The sequence below is a fragment of the Cavia porcellus genome, unplaced genomic scaffold (genome assembly GCF_034190915.1).
Source record: "Cavia porcellus strain 051 isolate PalLab524CR breed Dunkin Hartley unplaced genomic scaffold, mCavPor4.1 scaffold_18, whole genome shotgun sequence".
Classification (NCBI taxonomy): Eukaryota; Metazoa; Chordata; class Mammalia; order Rodentia; family Caviidae; genus Cavia; species Cavia porcellus.
This window is the reverse complement of record NW_026947501.1, coordinates 33,083,815-33,108,077: the sequence shown is the minus strand read 5'-3', so window position 1 is coordinate 33,108,077 and position 24,263 is coordinate 33,083,815. Positions and strand designations below refer to the sequence as shown.

General features: G+C 39.1%; 1 protein-coding gene across 2 annotated transcripts in view; it reads right to left on the bottom strand.

Moving 5' to 3' along the window:
- Ctnna2 (catenin alpha 2) overlaps positions 1 to 24,263 on the bottom strand; it is a 1,046,977-nt gene that overhangs the window by 601,130 nt on the left and 421,584 nt on the right. The gene's annotated exons all lie outside the window — the stretch shown is intronic.

The following is a 24,263-nucleotide window of genomic DNA, read 5'->3' as shown; positions in this document are numbered from 1 at the left end:
ACAACTTAAAGCTTTTTGTTCTTACTTATTTACAAAAGGACCACTGCAAAATTATTATACAGCCATTATTTTAAATTAATTTCTAATATATTATTTTTCACTAAAAGAGGAAGTATGGAAAAATATAAGTCTGTATAAATTAGCAAAAAGAAATGCATGCAATCCATATAGGAGAAATCCAGATTAATCTTTGCTCTTATACATAAAGCTTTAAAAATAATGTGTAAGAATTTGTCTGTAAGTATAGTGTTTAACTACACAGCATGAATGTAATTGTAATGGTTTTAAAGTTTATTATAAAATTGCTAAGAACAATCAGCTATCTCAGCAATGTTATTTTATTTTTTTTTTTTATTTTAAGGGGCACAGAACAAGGTGCCTAAGTTATGTTATTAAAAGGATTTGAAGTTAAAAGCATTGAGATCAATGAGGTTCATGCCATCATATTCCAATCCCTTTTGTGAGCATTAAAAACTGTAGTTAAATCAATAGATAGATAGATAGATAGATAGACAGACAGACAGACAGACAGACAGACAGATAAGGCAAGCCATGTTGTAAGCTTTCATCTATGAAATTTGAGCAAAATGATAACATCACTTCACGATTAAGGAAATGCAAAGTTTCCTTATAATTTCCTGGCCCTTCTCTCCTGCTTGGGGACAGTGGAAGCCTGGTTTTGAGATGATGGAGTCAGAGATTGAATCAGTTTAAAAGACTTATCTAAGAGCCCCCTGGAATCTGCAGAAAATTTTTTTCTGTTATTAATCCCTCAAGACTTTGATCTGTTACTGCAGCACAAACTCATGAAATTATCCATCACTTCTAACTGCTATTTTGTGCTTGAGTGCTGATTTTATTTTCAGTTTTTTTATAGAGAAACTGCAACATGCAAAACAATGACTCTCTGTGGAATACGCCATGAAACAGTCAGCAGGTGAGTGAGATCTAAAGTCAGGCTCATCCAATGAGCCAGGCCACTTACAAATTCTTGACCTTGGACAATGTCAACTGCTTTAAGGCTCAGTTTCTTTGTACGTAAAAAAGGATATAATGGTAAATAGAATATTTCAACATAGGCTATAAATGAGATAATACACACACTGTTTAGAATAGTGCTTGTCACTGCTCAATAAACAGTACTTTTTGTTAGTGGAATATTAAAGCATGAAAGGAGCAAGATTGAAGACCTCATAATTAAGGGCCCTACCCTGTAGGAAAAGCTTAGAGGCATTTCTTCCACTGAAGTTGCCAGCTCTTCTAGCACTTGCAACCAATTGTACTGGTAACACCTGGAAGGAAATGTCCAGCCATGAAACTAATTTTTTTCTCCCTTAATATCTCACTTAAGCCTAGGACTAGTATGAAATTGCCTGTTGCTGCTGGGCAGGAAGATGAAGGCATCTAGTCATTAAGTCTAAAGACGATTTGATCTTTTGAACTATGACTGCTGTCCCTAGATGACGGTTATCACTGTGTAAGTTCCATGGACAGAGAATAACTCAGTTCTCCTAGCACAGGTCGAATGCGAACTTCTAACTTGTCACAAGTGACAGATGAACTGGGCCCAAATTGCGGATGCAGCACAAATGCTCAACAAAGTAAATGAGAAGGGTCACAGATGTCCAAAAACCAGGCTGTCCTGATAAATAATTGCACCAGAGCTCCTTCCCCCTAACTTTCACTCTAGAAATCCATGCCAGACAGTTATATGGTCAAAACGTATGGTCACAATTCCTTAGCGTCATTAATAAGAACTGAATACAAGTAAATTTCCTGTAACAAACACTATCCCTCTTTTCTCTATGGAAAAAAAGAAAGAAAGAGAGAGAATGATAGAGTCTCCATAACATAAACCTTACTTTACATAAAATGCAGTGAAGTCTTGTTTGCAGAAAGCCTGGCATTCGAAAGGATCTTTCCTTCTTCACTTTGAGGACTGAATCAGCCCCACTGCAGAGCAGTGCCATTTTAGATGGGGACTTCTAACTATTCCCTCCCATCACCTTCACCATCCCAATTTTGAGCACCAGATGTGTACTTGGAAAATAGTTACAGGTAAACTGAGTCACTGATAGGAAGGATAATAACTGCCTCTGGCCAGAGATAGAAAACTTTTTGCATTATAGACTGGCAGGGATTATTGAGCCTGAAAGCTCAGAAACTTAAAAAAAGGAGAGAAAAAAAAAAAAAAAAAGAAAGAAAGAAAGAAAGAGAAAACAAAAACTCCAAAAAAAACAAAATAAATTTTACAAATGGTTATATTTTAGGCTTCCAATATAGAGAAACCTGTATTTTCCTCATAGGTGTCAGTGTGTTCATATTGTTATAGCTATAACTGTTATTATAGGTGATACACATAGATTCAAAAGTATTTTTAACATTAGAAAAAAATTGCTAAAAGCATAGAATGATTCCAAATTCTATCTTTTAATAAATATGTCTTGGTTAAAAAAAAAAAAAGATAAACCTGGATGGGGAGTATTGATCTTTGGGGCTGGGTAATTCCTGCTGCAGTGACTACACGCAGACTGTAGGACATTTAGCAAAATTCCTGCCATCTACACCCCAGAAGTCAGCAGCACCTTGCTGTTTTGAAAAACAAGAATGCTTCCAAACATTGCCAAATGGTCCTAGGTCTAGATGTATACAAATTATTACCTCTTAAAGTGACGAAGAATGGGAAATACACTCGTATGTGTGTGTGTGTGTGTGTGTGTGTGTGTGTGTGTGTGTGATCCCATCAAGCATACACTTTTGAGTGATTCACAGGAATTAGGGACTAAGTTCTCCCCAATTATATAACAAGCAATAAAATCCTCTGAAACACTGTTCTAAATGCATGCAGAGCTGTTAAAAGCCAGGCCCTCTGCTGTGTGCATTAGAAAGCCTACACTACAGGGCAGAGAGGAAAACCAAAGAATTGGTCAATGGCTCAGCACAGGACCTGTGTATAACTAGGAGAACAAATCTAGTATGTAACAAACAGTTTGTTCACAGTAATCTACCAGAAGCCACGCTGTGCATAAACCCCCTGCAGAACGGAAAGACTTGCCCTTTTGTGTGTGTGACAGCAAGTATAGCTGCTCTTTTTTCTGTCAACCTGGCTGCCCCAAAGGATGAACAAACTGGTTACACGCTCTGTACCTAAAGAAAACATTTTCCTTATAACAAGGTAACAGTGGTTCTTCTGGACTATACTTTACTATTTGGAATAATTGACTCAACATTTACTAACTGTGCAATGGGAGAAAATATCATCAGGTCCTTTAGGAGGTTACAACGTAGTAATGATGAAATATAGTGCCTGATACCAAGACACTTAATACGTTCAAAATTATAAATGCATGGAATAACAAATTAACACATAAAACTGTGATACAATATTTGAATTTGCATAGAGGAAAAAGCCCACAGGGAGCAATTTTGCTCTAGAGAAAGCGAAGGCTTTCATGAGTGGAGGGACAAGGTCTACTCCCAGAAGAGCAAGGAGCTGTGTGCACAGACAGGGGACGGATTTCTGTGATTTCAGCCTCACTCAGCTCCTATTTGTCTGCTCTTCGATTGGCCTGGATTTCCCCTGGCATTTTAGTGAGGAGTAACACGCACAAATCCTCCTGTATCACAGACAGGCGTTAATTATATTTATATGTGATTACCACAGGAATGTCCCCATGGATTTAAAAGGCTCACAGATTCTTGCTTTTGTGATATTGTGAGATACATATTTGGTCTTCATGTCCTGACAATATAGCTTCTAAAATCTTTGGAATTTTCAGTGTGGTCACAGTATTTTTGAGCACTAGTACAGTGGCAGTGACCCTTAGGACGCTTCAGTACGGAGGTTGGTCACAGGAAAGAACAGGATGTCATTAGATAGTTGGGACTTTAGGTCCTTCCCTCCAAATTTGGGGGAGAAGAATGGGCTCAAATTTAAGTGGATCATCAATAAGGGGTGATTAAATCAATCATGCTTGTATACTGGACACTCCACAACTCAAAATGATATGGCTAATTTGGAAGAGCTCTTTGGTACTGAATATGTAGGGGTTCTGGGAGAGAACATGGACACAGGGTATGCGTGCTCCATATCTGCTCCTCAGCACATGGCTGTGTGCATATCTTTCATTTGGCTGTTCTTTTGGCTTCTTTGGTAATAAGCTGTATCATCAACAGAAATCATAAAACGTGTTCTCCTGAGTTCTGTGAGCAGCTCTAGAAAATTAACTGAACCCTCAGAGATAGTGGCAACCCCAGTTTACAACTGGATGGTCAGAGAAGAGGGCTCACCTATGTTTGTGATTAGCATCTGAGGAAGAGCTAGGCTGAACCCAAAGGATCTGAGACCATCTCCAGAGGCATAATGTCAGATTTAGACTGGACATGCCTGGCTGATAATCTGCTGTGGAACTGAATCTTTGGTGTATGGAGAGAATCCTCTCCCCAGCTCACAGAAGTCACTGTGTTGATGGTGTGATTAAAACGCAGTAGGACAAACTGGGTTTGTATTCTGTATCTTTACAACTATCACACATCTGAAAAGCAAACAATGATTTAGTAACTAAGTTCAATTGCAAAGCCCAGCTGATGAACAGGCTCCAGTAGAGTGAGATGAGAGAGGGAATCCATTGTCCAGATTGAACTCACTCATTTTCTTTCCTTAGACAAGACATTTATTCATTTACTCCATCTGATGGATATGTGTCCTGTGCTCTGTAACTCAGGAAAAGCGTTCTAGGGACCCTCTTCCTCCTTCACCTACTCCAAGCTCAGCAGCAGTCTTTTGCTTTCTTTGGACACTGGACCTGGAGGTCTCTGTACGTCCGGTTTCCTAACATGATGCTCCTTCATCCACATATCTGCAAACTCAAACCAGTGGCACTTTGGAGCCACCTGATCTACAGTGTCAACCTCAGTTTTCCTTTATCATATGCTTAGTCTCTTTCTGCCCTTAGCTTTTCTCCTTTTTCATTATGTCACATTGTTTTTCTTTGTTGACATATATTCTTAATCTGTCTCCAAAATGAAAAGATAAGCTCCCCGATGACAAAGGCTTTTGTTCATTTTGTTCACCTTAACCTAAAGTGTGTATCTAACAATAGGACTTCAAATGCTTAAAAAAATCTGCTCCCAAAATACATGTGAATGCCAATGTAAAGCATTAAAAGAGGAGCATATGTATAATTGCAAACTCTAATTTGGCTATAGGACAGTGTGGTAGGTTAAAGACTAAGAATTTTCATAAGATGTGGTCCATCTGAGATTTGGCTGGAAACAAAATGTTATCTTGATAGCACAAAAAGATTTGTAAATACCCAGCTTATATGCAAGATGTAGGTCTTAAATCCCACTGGCTGTGACAAGAGGACTGGAAATTCAAGCCCAGTCTGAGAAATTTAGGGAGATCCTGTCTCAAAAAAAAAGTGTGTGGAGGGGGGTTAGTTATGGGAAGGCAAAGGCCTGGGATTCAGCCAAGAATCTCAAAGTAGGAGAAAAGGAAGGAAGGAAGGAAAGAAGGAAGGAAGGTAGAAAGGAAGGAAAGAAAAAGGGGAAGGGGTTGATCCTTGTCAATAAACTTGGAGCATCCCATATAAACCTCTTTATTCCTACAGGGAAATTAAACTTTATTTATCTCTTTATACCAGGTATTGTGTCTTCACAGCAGATTTAAATTATTCTTGTTTTACAGAAATATAAACTGAGGCAAACGAACAGAAATCAGGTTAAACAAATTTTCCAAGTTTATAAACTTTTGAGTATCGTTTGTACTTGGGTAAATACTATTCATCCTGTTCACATGTTTAAAAAAACTTATTTTTCGTAAGTTTCTGTTCTGTCAGTGCCTGGATTTCAGCAACTTGTCCTCCTCCTCTGTGTGAATCCTACAGTTTGGTTTTCTATGTGAATGTGATAGACAGTGTGTCTTGCAAGGGTCCAACAGATAGTAGCTCTTCATATCTGCAAGTCTCTCTACCAACTTCACTCCAGGAGACAGCTGCAAATCCCAGAGGCCACCCAGTGGCCTTCAAGCCTGTCCTGGTCTCTCTTTGCAACACACAATGCTAACTGCAACCTCCAATTTCAGTTGCAGAGAGAATGGGAATTAAAATATCAGAATGTGAAAGAAAATGGCAAAGACATCCGAAGGACAGTAATCTCTTTGGCATTACATGCAAAGAAAAATAGAGAATTTATTTCTGGGTAATTTAGAAAAAACAGATTTTTTTTCCTTGTTTTGAATGAAGCTGCCTTGTGCTCTCTCTCTCTCTGTCTGTCTGTCTCTTTCTGTCTCTCTATCTCTCTCTCCTATCTCTCTCTCTTTCTCATCTCTCTCTCTCTCTCTGTCTCTGGAAATTTGAAATAGGAAAGTTCCCCAAATAATTTTAGATCAATCATGAGTTCATATGGTTTTGACATCATAATGCTTGTCATGTTTCCATGCCAACAGGCAGTGAAGAGCTAAAAGCTTTCTAAAGATATGAAAATGACAGGCTTAGCTAAGATTCAGCCCTCCGCAGGGTGAACATCGACAATATCATTAAACTATAAATAACGAGGACTGCCATAGCCCCCTCTCAGCCACTTTTCCTTGTTTCTTTCAATGAGCACTGAAAATCTGTGATTTATTTTGGAAACAAAACCTGAAGATCCACTTCCCGAAATGAATGCTTTACTGTAATGGAAAGTTACATAGCTCTGCGTTGCTTCTCTTGGAATACATTATCTATATTAACTAGACACTCCCAGTTCTTACTGCACTTAAACCCAAGGCCAGCATTTCCATTCTTTACTCCTGCATTTGTTCCTAGAGGTAAGGACATGCATGTGTTTAAGTACTGTTTCTCTATACTGTGTAGAACTGCAAATTAGATATCTAAAAGAAAGAAGCACATTAACTAGCAATCAGAACAAATTACACTTTGGCCAGTGCTGCTGTGAATAGTATCTTCAGGATAGAAATGTGAAATCTTTCAGTGTGTGGTACATTATGCTCATTAATTTTCCTTCCCAGTTTACTGGTAAAGATTTTGCTTTGGGTGCTGCTTGAACTTCTGAGTTATCAGTTACCATGCAAGAAGATAATCAGAGATTTATCTTCCCTAGCAGGTTTTGCACATCATGGATTCCTTGAGGATAACCATAAAACTGGGAATGCTACCTTTCTGTGTGGTAGATTGTTAACTTTGAGCCAACACAGTGAACCACGCTTGCTAAGATTCACATCCTTTGATTGCCTTCCTATGAATCTCCTCAGCCCATGACCTGATTGGACCAAAACCTGCTTTGGAAGTGATGTTGGGTTTGAAGCCTTTCTTGTCTTTGGGATATAACACCTTCAACCTGGACCTGAGGCTATGTGGAGGAGTAGTGTAGTCTCCAACCAACAGCATCATTATTAAAGTTCACTTTGATGGGACCTTCAGCCCCAAATCTGCTCTAGCTGACACAGATGAGCCATTTGAGCCAGGCCCGTCCACACTGGAAGGCATTGTCTAACTTGGTAAAAAGTTGGTGTAAGCCACAAAGTTTTGGAACATTCGTCCCATAATAACATGGAATCATAACTATGACATATCCACTAGGAAAGAAATATAGCTTAACCCTTGAGACAAACTGGCCCGAGTTCAATTCCCTCAGCTGTCCCTTTGTTGCGATTTGAAGTACTTATACTAAAGGCCCATTTCCTACTTCTGAAAAGAGCAGTGCTAATAATATCAAACTTCTCAGGGTTGAACGGAAGGGATGAAGTCTTCTATATTAAGTGAAGTCCACTTTAAGACCAGCAGGCCACAAAAACTAACTTGAGCTAACACTGTTTTTAGGTGTGGTGAACATAAAGGTTTCTCTGTAAAGAAAAACACCATTAATCTGAGAAATAAGATAAATTAGCCATTATAATGGTAATACCATTTTCTACATATGTATTTTAAGAAAGGTAAAATAAACCAGTTGATAGCATATTTTGAGTAAAAGAAGCGATATGGGATTATAAGCATTTGTTTTTAAATTTACAGAAAACATTGAAAAAAAGCAGGGAGAAACAACTTTTACAATCCTTAATAGGTGGTCTTAAACATTTACAATCCTTAATAGGTGGCCCTAAACTTAGCAGGTTAAGAAATCTCCAGCAGAACTGCCTAAAACTCCCCAGTTGTTACGCATCTTTCCAAGCAAGAGAAACTGAATGTTTGGGCCAGTGGTTCTGGCCCCAATATAAACTAGACTATAGAAACCATTTGGGTAAATGTCCTTGCTAAATTGACAGGATCCAGGAATAAGGCCAGAATATTCCACAGAGGTATTAATCTTGGAAAAAAAATAATGTTGTCAAATCACAGTCTTACCTGGAGTCTTTCCCCTCTCTGAGTAGTGATTTCTGCACACTCCCAGGTCTTTCCCTTTAAGTGTGACTTTCAATTTTTGTAGACATTTACACCTAGATTTCACATTGAGCTTTCATCAAAGGATGAAAGGATGTCAAATTGCCTTCCTCACAGTAATTTACTGGTGCTCTCAATTCTCTGGTATGGCCTGCCACCTATTATTATTGTATCTAATACCTGACAGAAGAAAATTCTTAGGGAAACCTTACCAGTTGCAAATGGAAGGTGCTAATGCACTTAACACAGAAGCTCAGAATCCAGAGTCAGCTTAGAAAGATTTCCCTTTTCTCTATGTAAGCAAAACATGCAGCCCACAGGTGGCAGTTAGGACTACGCTGGACCACTCATCCCCTAGCAGAGCATTTTGAGGAGCTGAGAGTGGCAATAGGTATCCTAGCAGAGCAGGGATATTTGGACTACGTTCTGCAAACAAGCATGGCAGGCTCTTGAATAAATACACATAGGCAGAATTTCTATCCTATGACAGAGAGGGAGAGAGAGTGGTGGAAGGAGGGGAGGGAGGGACAGAGAGAGAGAGAGAGAGAGAGAGAGAGAGAGAGAATGTTGTCATGATTGTGAAGCAGACTGATTTCAGGAGAAATATTTTCTCTCTCTTTTTCTATCATTGCCTTCTTCCCATTTTCATTTGAATTCCATCTTAATGAAGTTGTTTTCAAAAGCTATTCATTCACCATGTTTCAAGAAAGGAATTGGCTCACAGAGGTTACCCAAGGAATATGCACCATTGTGATATAAAATCTCAAATGGTGAGTTCAACCCCAGGTACTTCCCCCAAAAAAACCACAAAGAAACGTTTTACAGCCCCAATACAGTAAGAGAACATCAGTCACTATCAGGTATTGGGATTATATTTAGATCTTTTCAAATCAGATTATTTCTACCTAATTCACCCATTCTGAAGTTTTTTTCATGCCAGATAAATGCACCCATTTGTCAATAAAATCACAATTTTGGCATGATGAATCTTCTGAAAAACCACAGATATAGACAGTATCTTGTATTGAATTTTAAACTTATGAAGTTGTTCCATTTTAGTTGATCACATACAGGGATGCATTTTGTGTTTTTAAAAATTATATGGTAGAGCACTTGGCTCCCAATCATAGGCTCTGAGTTTCATTCACACACATTCACTAATCAGCGGAGAAAGAAAAAGCAACCACAGGAAGGAGAAGACAAGAGAAAGCAGCAAGGCTTGGATTCCTGAGAGCTGTGGAGCCTAGCATCCCCAGGTTGTATTTGTAAGCTGGAGAATGCAGGAACCCTGTTTGCTCTGGTCTCCTTACACTTCAGTCTCCAGATAATTTATCTTAGGTCTTCTTTCATTTTTGCCGCTGTGCTAAATCTCCAGCACCCTGTTTGGCAGCATTTCTGAGCCTAAAATAAGGCCATAAAGAGGGGTATAAAGATAACCTGCAATTTCTTTAATTTTGAGCCTTTCTTTCTACAGCTTTATTGAAATCCTGTGGATGGAAGGACCATCAGCTCTTTAGTCATGTTCTTATGCAAAGTGCTTAGTGAATTAGCTTAATCAGAAACAAAAGTATATAATTCACTGTTCTTGAATTTCAAAAGAGCCATCTTGACATCGTGGTGCTCACAAAACAGGCCAGAGGGACACTCCACTTGGTTTGTTGTTCCCCAAACTATTGAGCTCCAACACCAGCCAGGTGCCTAATAATTATGCCCTTCTTGTTTTTATCAAACTTTTGCTTTGATTAATTTAGTGGTTTCAGGTGAATCTAATATTTGCTGTTGGTGTACAAGGAAAGCCAATATAATGGAGTCATTAGTCTTGGTCCCTGAAGTCAAGGATCTGTCCTGGACAGCCAGAACTGTCAATTAACATAGTGTGAGTGTGGATGAACTGCTTGGCCTCCCTGAGCCTACCTTATCATCTGTGACACAGGGATAGTCACAACACCAGTCTTATAGTGCTATTAAGAGTATAAATTTGGGGCTGGGGATTTAGCTCAGCAGTATACACGCCTGCCTTGTAAGTAGGCAGTCTTGAGTTCAATCCCTGGTACCGATTAAAAAAAAAAAGAGTATAAATTTGATTATGTTCAACACTAACACAACAACCATCTCCCCAAAGCTATTATCACATATAATAGTGATAAATGCAAGATCAGTGTATACTTTTTTAAGAATAATTTTTCTTTCAAAAGATTAAAAAAATAAAACCAAGGTTATCTTCTGCTGTTTAATAAAGCCAAAATAAGGAAGGCAAAGAAGAAAGTGATTTTTCTTACAAATACAGAAGAAATTGATTGGGGCATTGAAATACATGGCTCTTACTGGAACAGTGGCCACACTGGCTCCCCTGACAGGCTTTGTGCTGTGGCCTAACCGTGCGCACCAAGCTGCCACAGCAGGAGCAGCAGGGCTTTGGGAGGAACAATTTAAAATGGCTAAACAAGAGGATACAGAATAGACCCACAGCTCTGTCAAGAGAAAAGGAAAAACACATCTCAGGTAAATCCCAGGCAAGGAGAAAACATCGGATCCTAATCACACTGTGCATCAAAATTGCAAGGGGAAAGATAAGAGATAAATGAAGCAGAGCGGCAGAAACTGACTGTCTTTAGGAGATCTAGGCAATGACAAGTCCTAGTTGTTGTGTAGGTGTGGGTACCTGTGTAGGTATGGGTGCCTTGGGAAGGCTGAAGAGAAGCAAGGTTGACAGGACCTGCATGACCAGAGAAAGACTCAGCCAATTATAAAGCACTCAGATACTGGAGGATGAGAAAGGACAGACTGCAGATTGAAACATGAAAGGCAGAACTATGCTCTTTCCATTTACCTCCAGTCCGAGCTGGGGACCATCTGGAATACTGCAGTGCAACTACCTCAAATAAATCTGAAAGCACAATGATCTTTAAGGCTTTCAGCTCTCTGGTTAGAACAGCCAGTTGTTATTCTTGAAATTCCAACTACAAGTAAGGGCAGTGGTCCCAAGGAGAGGGGATAGCTGAAAGATCACAAATAGAACACAAATGGAATAGAACAGGAACAAGGAAGGGGTAGTCCACAGGGGGAATGAACATGCCACATCAACACTGGATCATCAGTTCCATAAAATCAGCAAAGACAAAGGACTAACATGATAGATATATCATACTAGATGAACAAAGTTTTATCACGTAGATTTTTTCTTTGTATATGTCTTCATTTTGTGTTACTTTTATCCTAAAACCATTGGCGGCATTATTGCATCCTTTAGCCCAACAGTCAGTCACAATTTCAACACTGGGAGCATTCTGGGTGCTGAGACTATACAAATGATTACCTTTCCTCACCCTGTGTTTTTAGCAGGAGAGTCCTAAGGAGTGGAATGAACATGCTGACCACAGAAGTTCCAGTTGACCACAGATGGACAGATGATAGGAATCAATTTTATTTTAGTTGAGGTGAAACCATGTAATATAAATTTCCCCTATTTAAATAGAGCAATTCTGTGGTATATAATCCACTCAGGATGTGATGAAATCACTATTTCTATCTAGTTCTAAAATATTTCATCATTCCAAAAGCAAATGGTATATCCCACTCCAAAGACTCCACCTCACACCCCCTCTCCCAGTCTCTGATATTCACCAACGCTTCTCTCTGTATTGATTTTCTTACTGTGCACATTTCATATAAAAGGAATCATACAACACTTTTTTGTGCCTGGATTTTTAAATATATTCTAATATTTTTGAGGTGTTCACATTGCAGTCCATATTGTTTTTAAGTTCCTTTTTAATAACTACATAGCATTATATAGTATAGATATACCACAATTTTGCATCTGTTCATCTGTTGGTAGACATTTGGATTGTTTTCACTACTTGGTTACCATGAATAATGCAGGACTATGAACTTGTGTGCACATATACTTGTTGGACTATCTCTTGTAATTTCTCTGGGACATATACATAACAGTGAAACTGCTGTGTTATGCACAAAATCTATGTACCAGTTTTGAGGAAACCATGTTATTTGTAACCATTGAGTTTGTAACCATTGAGTTTTATAGGTGGTTTGTGAGAGGACAGAATAGCTCATCTTGATTGATTGCTCATGATGAGTAACTGAGATTTTATTCTGCAGAGTTTGAATAGGAAATACCATATTTTCACGTTTGTAAAAGGTCACTCAAGCTGCTGTTCAGAAGACTGACCTTTATGAAGAAACAGAGGAAACAGACAAGCTAATAGCCTTAGTAGAGCTGAGGGTATACCACTAGGGCATCAGTGAACATGTTCAGATCGGGAAATTTGAAAGGAAAAAACAACATAAGCTGCAGATGTTTAGATGCAAGGTGTGAGGCAAAGGGTGATTCTTACGGTTGATATATAAGTGACTGGGTGCTCGAGGGTAGGAACAGCCAGAAAGTAAGCAGGCTTAAATATGGAAAATAAAAATTCTGTTTTACACATATCGAGCTGCCTGATAGATAAAACCACTGAAGATGTTGATACACAGTTACACACACACACACACACACACACACACACACACACACAGATGGCTAGAGAAAGAGAGAGAGATCTATTGATCGATCGATTGATTGATTGATTGATTGATTGATTTGGGGGGCTCAGGGCAGAAATCAAGGCTGAGATTACAAATGTCCACTATGAGTAGATGGGATGCACTTAAAGCCTCTGGCACAAACAGATGGAGCCTCCAAAGGAATGTGTGCCAGGCTCTGCAAAATGTAGCAATCAGAGGCAGAAGAAGCTCCAGGAAAGGAATTCTGGAAGAAATGCTTGGTATAATTGGAGGGGAAAAAACCAGGAGGGGTTGGTGTCTCAGGAGAGAAGGTGGGAAAAGGGAAAGGGGAAGAAAGAAGAGAGGCAGAAATATTTCATCATTTCCAAAGGAAACCCCATGTGCAAATGATCCTCCTCTCATCTCCCCTTCCCCAGGGACCTGAGAGGGAAGGACATGGATGAAAAACAGAATTAAAAAGAGCAAAAAAGATGGACAAGGGGAGGGGAACAGAGGAGAAGAATAAAAGCTTCATGAAAGGCTCAGTAAATTATCTGGATTGTATGTTGCTAAAAATCAAAAAAGATTTGATATTTAGATTTGGCAGGATGGAGATCACTGATGCTTTCCAAAGGGCGATTTTTGTGGAGTGACAAGAATTAAAATAACTTTGATCTCTATTTGTTTGCTTCTTTCCTTCCTTCCCTCCTTCTGTCTCTTCTTTCGTGAACCAGATTTGGTATTTTCCATGAAGGCTGCTAAGGTTAATGATGTATAAAGATCTGGTTCCACTAAGTGTGGAACATGCAAGCACGGAGAGCACAACCATTAAGCACTAGCAATAGAAATGCCTATGTGGACTAAAGAAATGAAATACATATACTTTTGAACATGGACCCAATCTCATTAAATGGTTGGAAAATAATCCATTACTTAAAAATGAGTAGGGTACTATGACCTCTTTTCTATGTAAAGGATGATAAAGTGTAAAGTCCCTAGAATATGGTGGGTATGAAAAAAAACTCTATATATTTGTTCCATCATCTGGTGTCACTAATTATTTTATTTTGGAAGTATTAAGATACTATCTTGGGCAACATATTCAGGAACCTGCCTGTCTCCTGTAAGGAGCTAATGTTATTCCCCATTTTCCATTCCTTTTTTTCCAACAAATTTTCCTATTGTTAACCTCCAAAAAAAGATACTATCTTGATTATTAAATCTTATGTCAGTTCCAGACATTATGCATTAAGAACATCTGTAATAAATGATTCTTAAAATATTGAAAAGCCATTACTTAAGACTATAAAGTCATGTTCAATATGTCAAATCCAGATGGCGGAGTTCAGAAACAATATTGATTTGAAATAGTGGAAAATGGTTTAGACCTTTTAACTAATCATGAGAGAATTCTGACCCATATAATCCATGTAACATTCCCAAGGGAGTTCCAACTGTTCAAAATTTTGTAGCTTAGCATATGTCAAGGCATGCTAAATATCACACAGCCTGGCAGAAAAAGGTTGCGTTTCTCATCCAATGTCATTCAGCTTGAGCTCTCTTTTAGCGGGTGCCCTCCCACAATGTGTTACAGGGAATGCTTGTCACTTGCATGCCGTAAAACCATGAGCAGACAGACAAACGAAAATAACTCCTCAAAGAATGCCTTGAACAGAGAAGAAAATTCTTGGAATTATCAATATTTTAAAATGTCATTCAACCCTGAGGATTTGATTTTGCAAATTTAAAAAGCAAGTCATTTCCATGGAATTTTGTTTACAGTCTGAGGTCCCTTGCCACTTAATTTGTTTTGCTGAGGTCAAGTGTTAGCACCTCATACCCATGCATGATGAGTTAGTCCAAGCACTGACTTTAGACTACAGGAATTGGGAAACAGTACTTCCTGTTTTTGGTAGATTTTTCACAACTGTCACCTTTTTCTGAAACTGATCTGGTACACTGAAAGAGATAGTCTAGTTGGGACTAGCAGACAACCAGGGAGTGAAGCCTGTGGGCAGGGACCATGTCATCTTGTACCAGATTGATCTGCACGAGAAAACTCTTTATCATCATTGGCAGGATCACCTCTTGCCTCATTGAGATAATTACCTTAAGCCTCTCCAAAGTATTCTTTAGGAGAAAGCTTAGAATAAATCACATCTTTCATGAATCAAAGTTCACAAAGATTTGGATTATTCGGCAAAAGGAGGCCTCTGATTGCATTAGTCAAAACCTATGTAAATAATTTTTTAAAAAATTTTAAAACAGAAGTAACTTCCTTTTTAGATAACAAAGTTGATTTTTAACCCTTGATTTGCATGTTGTTCTGCCATTGCTACATGTGATAATGGGAAGGACATCCATAAACCCTTAAATCCTAGCAGCCTCAGTGGTCACACATGAAAAATGAGATAATAATTCCCATGTCTCAGTGCATTGTACGGATTAAATAATTGTGCAGATGCTGACACACGGCAGGCAGGGGGTTAGGACATGTTAATTTCCTCTGTCATCCTCAATTAGATCAACCAATCTGAAGTGAGAAAAGAACAGAAGATCAACCAACTGAAGTAAGAAAAGAACAGGAGACAAGATAAATCAAGAGGAGGGATTTCTGAGATGAATCAGCTGGCCTTGGGGATATTCCAGGCATGTCCTTTCTGTATAGTATGTGTTCTTCTGTCTGACAGCACCCAGAATACCCACAGTATTATTCAGTGTTTTGATGTGCAATTCTATTGCATTCAAAGGCTATGCCCACCTTCTTGGAACTACCAGTAACAACAAAGGATGTGATAGGCAGACCTCCAGACAGATTCAGAAATAGAAACATGGCCAGACATCAGTCAGGAATTTAAGAGCTACTTGCGTGTGGATCAAATATTCAAAAGACCCCCTGGCAGGGATTTGGCTGTGCTTTGTAATATCGTTTAGGTCATTTTTACTAGCTCCGATAAGATGAATTCAGCACTGACTCAGTCACAAGGGAAATGTACATCCTGCAGCAGTGTCATTACTTAGTGCTTTGCTTTGCTGGGATGAGGTGGCTGGGTGGCAGGTGTAGAGCATACTCATGATGGCTGTTTCTCCTGGTAAGAAAAGCCAGCTGTGCCAAGCGGACATTTAAGTGATCTTCTGAGACAAGAGTGGCCAAAGGGAGTTGGTGTAACACCAATGAGTGTGAGGCTAGCTATCGGAAATGCAGGGTGGGGTACATTCTGTGCTTTGAGAGAGAATGCTATGAACAAGCAACAGTGTGTGGCGTGGAAGGTGACTGCATAAGTACACCACATTGGTCCACTCTAGTGTACAGAGTCTATGGTACAAAGGTTAACTCAGGCAAGGGCCCTTGGTAGTCCTCTATCGGCACCATCCTGACCCACTACAAGAAGAGATAGCATCCATCCGCTGTATGCATAGATATTTTCACTTCACTTACACAAGGGAAGCTGACTTGACCACTGGAAGACAAGGCAAAGCTAAACTGAGAGTTCATAAACGTACAGTCTGTCTAGATCAGTGCCCAGCATCTGGCAGAAGCTCAGAAAGCTACAGTCTGGCACAGAACAGGACACTGTACTATAAAAAAGCTGCAGTTCACTGAAAACAAAACAAACAACAAAAGAAACACAGAAATTTAAAAAGCAAAGGAAAATATAATAGATTCTTGAAATTTCCAAAATGAAAGGTTTTTTTCCTATTCTGTTCTCTACTCCATAATCCCATATCTTTAATCCCACAACTTTAAATCATACAAGGGGGAGAAAAAAAAAACTCTCTGTGTTCTATTAAAGGGCATGGTGTTGACTTTCTATTTCAAAGAACCTCTTTTTTTGAGTACACAGTGGCCACGTAAAGGTCACCGCATCGCCCAGTGATTACTGAATTGGGAACTTCTGCAATTGTCCTTTACTGCACAGCAGGTTGTAATTCACCCTCATGGGCCAGAGAAACGACTTATACTGCTCAGAGTTCAAAGCCAAGCCCTTGCTTATCGCTCCAGTCAAACAATTTCATTTCTATCAGTTGGTGGTTGTACTTCAGATTTTATGGATCCAGTGGGTCTAGTGAAGTTTTATTACCCTGCAATACAACAAGAAGAAAAAAGCCCTGAGGAAACAAAAATCAATATAATGTTTAAGGTCTTTGTTACCTTTATAACCTCCAGTGTTCTTTTACATATAAACTAATAAATCAACCTTTTAACGGAAGATGCATTCTTCAATGGTTGCTCAATACTCAGCATTCAGTCTAATCATAAAAACTATCCAGAAGTGGCTAATGGTTCTGTTACCTGAACAATCACAGTTAAAATGGAATCAATTGCAGGATAAGGCAATTGGTTGCTTGTAGGTGCTTTTCTTCTTCATTAGCATGTGTTAATCAAATGTTACCAAATGAAGTTAGCAACCTAAAAAAAATTAAAAGGTTTTTCAAACCATGCTAATATTTCCTTAAATGTGCAAATCCATGTAAGTTAAACATTTCAAACATCAAATTCTTTTCCGCGGGGTCCTTGGCAGCGAGAAGAGATGCACTCTGTAACTTTACAGTGGAGTCAGCAGAATTGCATGGCAATCTTTCCCCCAACCTTCGTTAGAATGGCTTTTTCTTTTGTCAGGATCTTAGAAATATGAGCCCAGGAGATTTTCTCTAGTGGATTTTAAAAAGTAGATATGAAGATGCTAACTATTAGAATAAAACTAAAATTAAATTATCTGACTCATCTAAATGATAAATATACCTTTTCTCATAAAACTTTTTGCACTGGCATAGTCTGAAGATTGGTAATCTAAACTCAGAATGTTTTAAGCATGAATTAGTGTCATGTAGCCAATTTGAATATTCTGCGTTATTAAATTAAATAAGAAACAGGTTTGGGAAAGCAGTTCACCTATTTATTATGAACAGAACTTTACAGTTCACCATATAACATTGTAAGTACCGTTCAGCAGCTGAGACAAATTGATATGGATCCCATTCCAACCAAGTGTCTTGCAAAAAATACAGGGCTTTCTCTGGAAAGAAAATATATGATCCAGTGAAAAGGGCACCTCTTACTGCTCCTGCTTATTTTATGCATGTAGCTGAAAAGAGGCCACAAGATGTCAAATGTCCAGAAACAAAAAGACTGAATCAAAGTCAGGGGTTATCCTCATTCCACTATTAATAAGGTATCTAATCATGAACTTGATGGCCGCTAACAAGGGAGGTCGTTTCCACAAGCTCCCAGAGGACTGTTCATTTCTGGAATCCTGCACTTTCACATAGACACAAGGCATACGGAGTAACTTAAAACAAATGCCCTTTTGCCATTGAAATAGGAAAAGATGAAAGCAGAATTAATTCGTAATAGTGTTTCTTTTTTCTTATTACATGGATTATCATGGTCATAGGGTGAGGCTGGGATCCCAACATTAAAGTTTTTCAATCATGTTTAGATTTCTCATTAGCCTTATTTCACTATGAATTTTGGTTAGAATTACCAGAATGGTAGATGGGGGTGGGGGGTGGGCAGAGTTTTCTAGGTTGTTTCTCATTAAAAAAAAGGTGTTTAACAAATCTATGCTGATCATCTAATGAACAAGATATACAAATAATAGCTGGGGGATTATACAGTTGGGTAAGATTGCAAGAGGTGTCAATTAATACATCACTGTTCTTTGGGAGAGACATATCAAATCTCAAACCTTTGTACTCTGATCAGTCTCCTGACAGGCCTGATATCTACATCAGTACCATTAATATGCTGAATAAACTGATGAGTGAAAAACTCTTCCACAGAAAGCTAACACACTCAGGAACAGAAACAGGGATGAAGATGTTATCCTCAACATCCTGAAATAAATGAACAAATGTGATAAATTGAAATGAATCATAATATCAATGTTTCACACAAAGTGTACATTTCCTCTTGCACCAGAACAAATTACCACAAACTCAGTGGCTGAAAACTAAAATCAATCTTACATTTTCTTATTCTTTGAGACAAATGTCTCACTGAACTAAAATCCAGATGTTATGGGTCCAGTGTTCCTTCCTGGGTAACTCAGGAGAAGTACTGGATGCTTTGCTTTTTGTAGCTCTTTGCAGGCCTTCTGCATGCCTGGCTCATGGCACCTTCTCATGTTCAGAGGCAGAAACAAGGAGATGAGCTCTTATCTTGTATCCCTATTATCATCCCTCTGACTCCCACAAACATCTGTATGGGCCCTTGTGGCTACATTGGGCTTACCTGGATATTTCAAGATAATCTCCCTATGGCAAGGTAACTAACAAAATCACACTTGCAAAGTTCTTTAAACACATATGTTTTCTGTAAATTCACAGTTTACAGGGATTAAAATAAGGACAGTTTTTTAGGTAGAAAGGACAATATCTGGTCCAAAACAATAAGGCTAAAAAATGGAGCAAAGGAATGCCACAGAAGAATAAAAAATAGTTAATTTATATCTAGTGATATAGCATGCAGGGTATTTTGTTAAAGTTCCCAACATTATGGTTAAAGGGGAATAACTTTCAACCAGAATGTCTTCAGAAGAGTGACCAGAATGGAAGGGAAATCTACAAGTAAGTCACAAGAATAATGCTTAAGTAATTTAGAAAGATACAGTCAGAAAAGAATTCCTGATACAAATGTCACTGTGTCCCAGGACCTGAAGTTTAAGCAAGGATTCTATTGAATCTATGAGGTGAGAATTATTAGTAGAAATTAGGTGCAAAGAAATGTAAGCTAAAAATGATAACAGGAGCTGAAAGAAAAATTATGAGGTAGTTTAGGGCAACAAAGTTGAAAGTGAATATTTATATTACTTGCTATGCATAAAATGATTTCATACATTATTGCATTTGAGTTTCTCACCAACTCTTAGAGAAGCTAGATTCTGACATGAGACAGAGTCCTGGCAGGAGTAAGAATAAATGCAAGTTTGTTCAGGTCACTTTGGATGGTTGATAGGAAACACTCACATGAAGAAAACAAAGAATCTCTAACAAAGAATGTTGAGATTCTTAGAGGTTTTAAAAGCAGGAAGGGGAATCACTATTACCCCTGGTCCTAGAGAAGGAAAAGAATGAACTTTACAGGGCCCAGGAAAGGCCAGGAGACAAGCAGCAAAACAGTCGCAGGCGGGGAAGGATGCAGTCTGGATACACAGCCATTAGCAACCAGAGAACAGTAGATCAGACCCTGCTTTATCTCCTGTGTTCTGCTCCAGCTTCTACTAGTGCCGTGCACCACCACTACTCAATAGTATACTGGCAGGCAAGAGGAAAAGAAAAAGACATTTTGTAGGGTCAGTCTTCTAGGACCTAGAGTAGAACAAATAAGGGTAAAGAGTGAATGGGGTAAGATTAAACATAATCACAACAATCTACACTCATAAATGAATACACCAGGATTGAGCTGGGCTGAATAATTTCTGCAGGGTATCACAATGTACAATAGGTTGTAGGACCAGAACTCAAAGCTGAGCTTTGGAAGCATCAATTCCTAGACACATCTGTAACAATGCACAGCCTGTCTTTCAGGAGCCTCCCATCACTGGAAGCTGTAGAGAACCTAGGAATATTGAAGAGAGGTTCACATCTATAATGGGGGTTTGTTTAGGCGTCTGTGACCTCTCTGTATGCAATCCTTTTATTCAGTAATTTCTCACTCTTCGTCCTTCAATAGAGCTACAACGCTTTTTTCTTTCCTTCCTAGCCTAACTGCCTTAAATAGCTTCAAATGCTGGGGAAAAAAAAAAGAATATATGAACTTACAGTAAAGAGACTGATTCAAGACTCTGTAGACCTCTGGATAAGACATTGTGCTACTCATTCTGGCATCGTAATAGCATCCTTTCCTGTCTGCCCTTTCTTCTGTGAAGGTGGCTGGGAGATATTCTGAGACACACATTGAAACCATAGGAACTGAGACTTCCAGCATGCTTTGGATAGTTCCAAAAAATTGGTTTGAAAAGTGCTGTCTTACAGCTAACATGTAATGCTAATGAATTTTGTATTTATTAGTCAGTCTCTGAAAGTTGGCAATAATTAAGAAATGGCCTTTTCTGTCTCTTTTGCCTCAATTATATAAAGACATGGTACTTAAAAACTGCACAAAAATACTTCCCTTCTCAAGTCCCTATCATTTCCCTATCAACTTTCAATAATTAAAAGTGAGTCCTAAGGTATCATGAAATCTTTTTTTTTTTTTTTTTTTTTTGCGGTACCAGGAATTGAACTCATGGCCTCACGCTTGTGAGGCAGGCACTTATGCCGCTGGGCTAAATCCAGGACACGAAATCATTTTTATAATAGCACAAATTCACGAATATTCTTGAAGAGAAAAAGAATTTGTCTGAAACTAAAGTGCAAATCATAAAATACAAGTGTACACTGATTAGAGTGGATCAAAATTTCAAGCAAACTTCTGGAGTCTCACTGCACAAAGCAGGTAAAAGTTATAAAAGTTAAGTTGTTCTGGTCAAGTCGGGGGTAAAAGGAATAGAGCAGGACCCTTGTCAGTCTCTCACTGGACACTTGACAGTCCCTAAGAGACTGCCTCAGAGATTGGAATCGTTGTGCCTAGTTTTTATATCCAATCATTTGTGTATCTCTATGAAACAGTTCTGGTGAATATATGAATTGTTTGTATCTTGCCATGCTGACAACCTGATGAGCAGGGAGCATTCTCCTTCATTTCCCACCAGAATTCTAGTATGTAGGCACCATCTTGGAAACTCCTTGAGGTCAGGATGGGATGGATGGCTGGTGCTCATGCTGGCTCGTGGCAGAGGATGAGTGCTTCAGGAGTGCCCGGGGGTGAGCCCATGAGAGCCCTATGGGGACCTCCAGAAATGTCTGTAGTCATACTGCATGGAGTTGAAATCCTGACTGAGGAGCTGAGGGCCAGCATAAATATATTTCAATTGTTTCTCTTACTGTGGGCTTCTCAACTCTGATCTGCAGAACAATATATTGTGAAGCACAATGGACTTTAAAAAAATCATTTTCCTCCTCTCATTCTATATCCCTCTATAACCCTCTGCAAGAATAGTGTATAATTCTCTGTGGCTATTCTGACTTCTCTGAGCTTCCATTTTGCAATATATTAAACTATATTAAGGAAAGAGAGATGATGGTGATGAGACTTAGCAGACTTGAGAAGGGTGGTTACAAAGGTGATGAGATCCAAACATGTGGTAGAGTAAATATTTAATATTTACTGTTGCTTCATGCTTGCAAAATCTGCCATAGTAAAACATCTGAGTTTTTGTATGACAATATACACTTTAAAGTGATAGAAGTAAGTTGAGGGAAACTTCTGGCTTGGGTTGAAATGATATACAAGAAACTAAGATTTACACAGATCTGAGATAGCATTCGAAACAACTGGGCATCATTTTTATCTTTGTTTTATTCAAAGAGAAGAGCATTTCTCCTGAAATCAATGTGAAGAACTACTTTCAACCAATTCTGAAAAGGCAGATTCCAGGTTAAATATATCAAAAGCATTCTGCCCTTTGTCTATATCATAAATCACCGATGTTCCCTGAATAACAATGGTAGTGACTAGAGAAAACCAACAGGTTCTTTGAAAATAATTCAAAATCCAGTGTATATTTTGCATCTCTGCCCTGTCATCATAGGCCTTTAGTTGTAGACATTTGTGGTTTGGGTTTTACGGGACCAGTAGACACAAGGCAGTTGACCTGAAGATTTTCTTTTTGTTCCATTTGCATTGCCTCTTGAACCTTGTATTGAAAGAAGACACAAAAGTCCACAGTTTGATGACTCTAATTATGCTTTTACAGTGTAGGTAATTTGGGCAGCAGAAAAGTTGGACTAACAATCAAGTGAGGTCAATGGCTTTACAAATAAGAAGACCTTTGTATGACTGCAACTTCTGAGAAACACAGGGTGGAAAGAGAAGGATGCAGGCGTGAGTCAAAAGAGACTGGATTGGATATCCACAATCTAGAATACAAAGGGTGAATGTATTCCTATTTTAAACTTGGAAATAAAGTTGAGTCATGCCCTTTTCCAGTCCAATTATAAAATGTCACATACTACTACTTCATAATGTGCAAGAAAATAAAACTAAGTGAAATATAAAATCTATGACACTGAAACTTGTTCTAACTGAACCAAAAATTAATAAATGAGCTCTGAGCTAGTAAAGTTAAATTCAAAACTACTGACATGTTTTGAGTTTCATATATGCCAATCAAAGTACTGAATATTGTCCTTTAATCTTCATGGAAAGCCACAGAATTGGTTTCTCTATTATTTTCTCATTTTTCAGGTAAAGAAATTGGGGCTAAGTTGACACAATAATTAGGTGGAGCCATAATCTAAAGACATGCTCAGGATGGAATGGCCTACACTTCTGGGGCCTGTCTGGCCCAGAATTTGCACTTCCCACCTGACCTAGATCAGGGCTTGTGCAAGAGGAATTCTGAGCCCACCTTCCTGTGGGCCTTCCTTGTTCACACAGAAGAAAAGCTAAGTTCACGGAGTTGGTACAATGGTTTGGGGATCAGAGGAAAAATGAAGGAATCAAACACCCTGACCACTGCTTCACAGGATGCAAGGGCACACAGCGCGTCATATTCATCGGAAAAGGTGCACAGATGCCTATTTCCGGTTTTGGTGGGAAATGATTACCAATCAAGGTGCAGTGAGAGAAAAGGCTTCGGAGGACAGAAAGGTGAGACTCTTCCAACAGAGGATGGGGATGAGGTTGTTGTGGGAGTGGGTTTGACATCTGAAAATGGCTTTGAAGCACAGATAAGACAGAAGAGGGGGACAAATGTCAGCCAAAAGGCCCTGCGTGCCCCACGGCCAAATGCTGTGCCTGGCATTAACAAAAACACTGAACGATGAGAGTAAACACATTGTTACAAATTAAATTTCAACATCAATACAAAAGAAGAATAAAGAATGTCCCAAAGATGGACTAATGTGCAAGGATGATTTATTATTGCACCCGCTTTGAACCCTGCTGCTTGGCTTCTGCTGTCCCTTAAAGGGTCACCAGAGGTCAGTGGCGCTGCTGGCAAGCAACTGGCAGCCCTACAGATTTGCTAACAACAGAACCAGTCAGAGGGTAAGGCCCTGCTCAGCCCATTCCCAGCCCTTTTGCCTGCAGCCTCTCCACCTGTCTGGCAGGGCCTCACCTCTCCCAGGTCACACATAGCTCAGCAATCTGTTGCCCCAGGAACTCTGCCTCAGGTGAGTGGTTCAACCATGGTGCAGTCTGACTCTCTTCCTGCTTGCAACCATGGTTACCCAGCTGTGACCCCAGGGATACTGACCACCTCCTGGTAGTCTCCCCTTGAGCAGTGGCACAACGGTGTACATCCTCTTCTTCAGGCAATGTGACAGCCC